Source organism: Adiantum capillus-veneris, chromosome 8 (genome assembly GCF_014529385.1).
Source record: "Adiantum capillus-veneris isolate H3 chromosome 8, ASM1452938v2, whole genome shotgun sequence".
NCBI classification, from domain to species: domain Eukaryota; kingdom Viridiplantae; phylum Streptophyta; class Polypodiopsida; order Polypodiales; family Pteridaceae; genus Adiantum; species Adiantum capillus-veneris.
This window is the reverse complement of record NC_140938.1, coordinates 40,923,301-40,929,991: the sequence shown is the minus strand read 5'-3', so window position 1 is coordinate 40,929,991 and position 6,691 is coordinate 40,923,301. Positions and strand designations below refer to the sequence as shown.

At 45.9% G+C, this 6,691-nt stretch overlaps 1 pseudogene; it reads right to left on the bottom strand.

Moving 5' to 3' along the window:
- Window positions 1–4,585: 4,585 nt before the first annotated feature.
- Window positions 4,586–6,230, bottom strand: LOC147452028 (glucan endo-1,3-beta-glucosidase 6 pseudogene; annotated as a pseudogene).
- Window positions 6,231–6,691: the final 461 nt, after the last annotated feature.

Below are 6,691 nucleotides of genomic sequence, written 5' to 3'. Positions count from 1 at the left end.
TATGTATCCACATGGCATCATTTCCCCAATCATGAAGTGCCTTAGTATGCCGCAACCATGGTCTACCAATAAGCAAAGGAAATCCTCCCTCCACCTGGGGAAGACTCACCACCACAAAATCCAAGCTAAATGTGAAAATATTGTACCTTCAAAGGCACCTTATCTACTATGCCCATTGGATAGATTGTCCTTTGGTCAGCTAATGTAACAGAAAATGGAGCGGGGTGGGTAGGCTGCATACCTAAAGCCAATATAGTTAACTCTGGCATCAGATTGATCCCGGATCCACCATCCACTATGACGCCTGAGAAATGATGCCCAAGAATAGATACAGTGAGACGAGGACTTTTGTAGTCGATGAGGGGAGCAGCTGGATCTCGGGGGATTCACCATGGAAAACTTATCGCACCACGTAAGTGCAGGGGAGGGGGGTTTTTCTACAAGTTACACAAGCGTATAAGTTAGGGGTAGGTCCCCAATAATTTATCTCCTAAGCTTAAAAATAAGGGAGGGGGTATCATATGTAGGGGAAGGGGGGGGGGGGGGGAGGGTGGAGTGAGAAAATGGGAAAATGAGAGAAAGTTTTTGTGTTTCAAAATCATGGCTTCCCAAAAGTGTCTTCCCTCATACTTGTGAGTCAATAGATACCAAGATACATGCAAGAACCAACACTAATTTGTATCAATTTCTTGTTTTGTTATTTTAGTTCATTTGTTGAGGGATGAAAGCTATAAAGAGTTTGTAAAAATGCAAATTTACATGGAGAACTTAACACAACTTTATAACCATGTTTTTTGAGTAATTTAGATTGGACAAAATTGGACGAGTAGCTAGAGTGCAGGCTGGACGAGCACATAGTTTCAAAGTCAAACTAAGACACATTGAGGACACATCTAGTTATCAATAGAAGTGGATCCTTAGTACATGCCAGTCACTATGCTACACGCTCTTTGAATATTTTTACTTAGTTAGATCATGTGTGACCTAAATTTTATATGTAAGATAGGGGTATGATAGTTTTCTGAATTGACTTTCGTATAAGCGTAGAAAGGGGGGTCATATTCCCTAATATGAGTCGTATATAGGGGTTTTATCAAAGTTGTCCTGGTGGCATCCTGTTTTGTATATAGAGTGAATCCCCCGGGAGCTGGATAAGAAATCATGTAAGACTCTGAGGGATGTACAGGGAGGTGCCCACCACTAGGCCTTGCACTCGGGTACAGAGACTGAATGACTGAGAGGGTGTCACTTTTGAGGGTTGTATCTAGCCGGAGCATCTTATAAAGGGATACTTGTTGAAAGGTGTTCTTCAGGATTGCTTCCACTGTGGACTTATCTCCTTTAATATGGGATTCCTCTGGAACTCTGAACTGTTCCAAGTCATCCACTGCTTCTAAGAAAGCTCCATCAATGTCCAAAAGCATAGAGATTGGCCTACTCTTAGCACCAATGAAGGGCTCGTCAGTTTGGTCAGGTTGTGGATGTGGAGATGGACGAAATGGACCTGTTGGTAAGCTGAGACCAAGAGCTGCTCTTTGTGCCTGAGTGAGTACGCCAGCGGGCTCCACTTGTTGTGGCCGAACTGTATGAGTGGCAGGTGATGGCTGACGGGTGGTGTTCACTGCGATCAGATTGATCTTCGCGAATGTGAATTCTTGTTGGTTCTGAGTTGGGCCTAAAGATGAGGATGCCCTTTGCTTGGGACAATCCTTACTATAGTGCTCCTTAGACTCCAAACAATGTCGGCAAGGAGGAGACCCTTCAGGTAAAGGACACTTACTTTGGTAATGCCCATATTCTCCACATCTGTAGCATAAGATGGGCCGATTAGACAGACGAAACGGGGGACAAGGTGGTCTCTGCTCTTGTTGTTGCATGGAGGTGGAGACTGAGGTGTAGAAGCTCTCAGGGGCTGAAGGAGCATGGGTATAAAAATTTTGAGATGAAAACGTACTTGACATACCTTGGACAGTAGGGGTATTGAGCAAAGGTGGCATGTAATTTTGATGGAGATAGGGGGAAACCATATTGGATGTTGGTGCTAGCCCTTGTTGGAGAGAAGGACCTAGACTTTGTTGTATTTGCCGCAATCCCTTGATATAGTAGCAATCCTTGTCTTCATGCCCAGACTTTTCGCAAAAGTGGCAATAAGCCCGAGGTGATAGTCCTGTGGAGGGTGTCCTAGAGAGCGACATGAGCTGCACCATACCATAGCTTTAGTCTCTTGATGAGACCGAAGCTCGCACCTGCTTAGTAGCCTAACTATGCCTAAAAAGGCATAGTTGCAATACATTGCCCATTCGCCACAGCCTCGCGTTCTGAGTTTCTCTCTCTTGCTTGTGTCTGACTCTCCCTCTCTCTATCTGTTTCTCTCGGTCTTCGCTCTGCGCTCTTGTCAAAAGTTCGTCAGGCTTACGGATAACTAAGCCTCGCATGACCACGCCCTAAGGAAAGCTCACGAGGGGGGGGGGGGGGGGGGGGGGGGGGGGGGTGAGGAAGGGATTTTCTCTTCTAACGAAAGCTTGCAATCATCAAAAGCCATACATAGTGGAAGGCTCTTTTGTTGAATTGCATTTAAGGGTTTGATCTTCTTATCTAACCGTAGACAAAGGGGCATAACATAATAAAAGTGTTGGTCCTCCTCTACAAACGACAAAAGGTGATTTAACGGGGATATCTGGTTGAGAAGAGGTGTTGGAGCCCGAGGACGATCTTGGATTGAGTTTGTGAACTATGGGTGAATAAAGGGCTCTTGGGGGGTTCATTTAATAATTATGTGACACTATGTCAACCATGCATAGATCCTTGTAGCAAGGCTACAGTGTCACTTTCAAAGGACACACATTTAGTACAGTTGGTCTGGTCTGGTTTACACTGGACGGACTCTCTGGGCTGGCAGTGACACGTGGTAGGATACGGACGGTGAACTAGTGGACATTGTGGCGAGGTCACCCACACCACTCAGTTTGAAGATAGTCTTAGATGGCTGACATTTATGAGCCGTTGGTGGCTCTTTATGGTTGTACATATGAGTAGTAGTTGGTGGGTCAGGATCATGATCTGCTTCATATATGGTCCAACGTTGTCTAGAGTAGAGAGTATATACACACAACACGTCTACACCATCCCTGCACATATGAGCCTTGGCACCCCCATTGTACCCGTGAATTCTGGGTTGGAGCTAAGTGTGTTGCCATGCCAGAGTGTGTATCGGTTCTTTGAGATAGTCAAGTCCATATGTTCTGGTCTGCTGTTGTGTATCTGTGTGATCAGTTGTTACCTATTTTTTCCTTTGTTCTCAGTCTATTTTGAGTGAGATGTCATGCAAATTGCACTGAGGAGCACCCACCGTAGAGAGCACGACACATTATCCATGCAACAGGTGCTCCCATTTTTGGCACGCCCGGTGGGACCTCAACTGAAGTCTCACTCTCTGTTGAGGTGCAAATCGAGGAGCTAGCTAGGTTTTACCTAGCCTCGCCTACTTCGCCTTGCCCAGTGAGCCTGCTCGTCTGGTCCTCTCTTGCCCTGGTCGAAACAGCTCTCCTCCTAGTCTAGTCCTTCCTCATCCCTGGTCTAACCAGGTGGTCTAGTCACTCGCCCTGGTCTAGTAGAGTCTAGACATGTGTTCAACCAGTTAAAGGTCTTCTTGCCCAAAGCTTGGTTGGGTTTGTGGTCACTTCATGACACATACAGGGCGGTCTTTTGAGCGTCAAAGCGCACTACTGAGTCCTCTGAAGTACTACAACAGAAGACATCAACCCTTGGTACCTAGTAGAAGTACCCATACCTCCACTTCCTGCATCCGGTTCTACATCTTCCAGGTCATCTTCCCTAGTAAAGCTCTCTTGCATTTGGTTACAGCAAGCTATTGAGCAAAGGGCTCCTGAGCAAGAGGCCATGGAGGCGTTGACCAATGTTATGGCCAAGGTAAACAACAAGTTTCCTACCTTCAAGGGACTCTCCTCAGAAGATGCAAACGACCATGCAAGGTGGTTTGTATCTCTTTGTAGAGGTCGTGGTCTTAATAGAGAAGATGCTTATTTGATACTCTTTTCATCTACCTTGGATGGCTTAGCAGACAAGTGGTACAGTCAGTTTGCAGAGAACCATTTTGCAACTTGGGCAGCTTTAAGACAATAGTTCTGTGAAGCATTCCGGCCAGGTGACTATCGGGAGAAAGTTTTGGATGAGTTGGCCAATATGGTGCTCCAGCCAGAGGAGACTTTTGCATAACTCATGACTAAAACCAAGTCTCTGGTTGCAAAGCTTCCTCAGCAACCGGGTGAATTTATGGTTAAGAAGTGGGTGGAGAAGGCTCTTCCCAAAACTTCTCCCGAGAGAGTCTCCGACCTGACGCCACTCTGGAGGAGATTGTCACGGCTACTACTAGGATTGAGGGAGCGAGGAAGTTGTTCACCAACTCCCCGCAGGTAGAGGCCCTCTTAGCATTTTTGGAAAGTCCTTCTGATCCATTGACTTCTTTAAGTAGAGAACTTGAAGCCCTAAAACTACAATGCGCTCTTCAAGACGAGAAATCAATCTCTCTTAGACAAGAGAAGCCTCCACATCTTGAGGCTTTGGATCAAATCAAGAGAGATGGAGTGCCCGGAAAAGCAAGCTGCAATGGGAACTTACAATTACTCACTGATGGATTCTTGGTCACAATCTGGCCTAACCCATTGAAAGAGCAGGCTCCCTTCTCTTGATTCTGCCTTTGGTAATAGGAGTTGAATGCATATGATGCATTCCCGCTCTCATTCAGATATTTATTGCATGAGCACCCGTACCCGAGCTCTGTACAATCCCCATTTGCACATGCATATCCTATGTTTTCTGCTAACTTGGACCTGTCCGCCACATTCGGATTGAGAATACACCATTGCGCCTTCATATAGTTGACGCCGCTCACCTCAACAAGGTCATCTCCGTCCGGCCCTGAGAGCTTCAGCGAATACTTCCGCCTGCCATCGTATGCAAGTATCCCCCAATGCCTCTCAAAATTGCCTGGAGCTATGGTCTTCATGTCCTCATCAATGAGGCTAAACAAGTAGGCATCGATGTCGGTATTCAGGCGCAACGGCGTCCCCTTCTTGCTCACCAAGTGGTCTAAAAATCCTTGATTGAATTTCTGCGCATAGTTTACATTGGCAAAGATGCAGCGTGTCAAAGCTTGTAGCCAAAACTAGGCCTTACCTGACCATTTCCTTAAAAGAGAAAATCCCCCCTCACCCCCTCTTCTCCCCCCGGCTCTCGTGATGGGACCAACAAGCACTTGTATTGCAACTATGCCTTTTTAGGCATAGTTAGGCCACTAAGTAGGTGGAAAGATGCAGCGTGTCAAAGCTTGTTGCCAAAACTAGGCCTTACGTGACCATTTCCTTAGAAGAGAAAATCCCCCCTCACCCCCTCTTCTCCCCCCGGCTCTCGTGATGGGACCAACAAGCACTTGTATTGCAACTATGCCTTTTTAGGCATAGTTAGGCTACTAAGAAGGTTGAAAGATGCAGTGTGTCAAAGCTTGTTGCCAAAACTAGGCTTTACGTGACCATTTCCTTAGAAGAGAAAATCCCCCCTCACCCCCTCTTCTCCCCCCGGCTCTCGTGATGGGACCAACAAGCACTTGTAATCATGGTATCTACTGTGATTTTTTCTATCTAATACATCTCATTTGTGTTTGCATGTCTATTTAAGAAAAATTACCAAAAATAAAAAACTTGCACCACCTACTTCAAGGAGGCTATACTACCTTTTGATGACTTAGCATATGGTAGAAGCCTTGAGATGCCAGTAGTTTCCTTTGCTTGATGCCCTTTTAAGCATGCTATAATGGAAACTAAAAAGTTGATGATGCCCACTTATGGGTGTATGGCTAGTTGGCATGAACCCTAACAAGAGCCTTGTTGATTTCCTTGGCCTTTATCGGGCTGTTGTAGGTCACGTTTGGGGTGCATCGTCTCTTCTCCATTTGAGTCAATACACGAAGAGCCTTCTTGACTTCCTTAGCCTTCATCAGGCCATCAATCAGGTTGTTGTAGATCACCATGGCTGGGATTCATCCCCTCTTCTCCATTTGAGTTATTATGGCAAGAGCCTTGTCGATTTTCTTCGCCTTCACCATCCTTTAGGCTGTTGTGGGTAACCGCATTTGGGATGCATCCCCTCTTTTCAATCTGAGTCAGTATAGCAAGAGCCTTATGGACATCCTTGGCATTCAACAAGCCATCCATCAGGCTGGTATAGGTGATGACATTTGGGATGCATCCCCTCTTCAACCCCTCTAAACCTATTTTATGGTCAAATAAACATTTTTGGACCTCCAAAAGTCAAAATGTGCACCAAAAAACCCTAAAATTCAAAACTTTTCAAAAACTTTTGAAAACATCTTTTCTACTATCCAAAGCCCCACAAAATTATTCCTCTGTTAAAAAAGTGATTTTCTCTCTCTAGATCCCCTTTTCCAAGACCTCCTTGGTTACAACCATCACACTCACCCTCTACTCCAACACTCTCTCTCTACACCATCTCCATTGTTGTAGCAAGGAAGCTCCTCTCTCCTCCCCTCCAACCTCCGATTGCCACACTAAGCAAGGGTCATCCACCTTCTCCTATCTCCACTGCCACCACGCTCCCTCCCCCCTCTGCCACTACCACCTCCCATTGGTACACCAAGCAAACTCATTTACTTTCT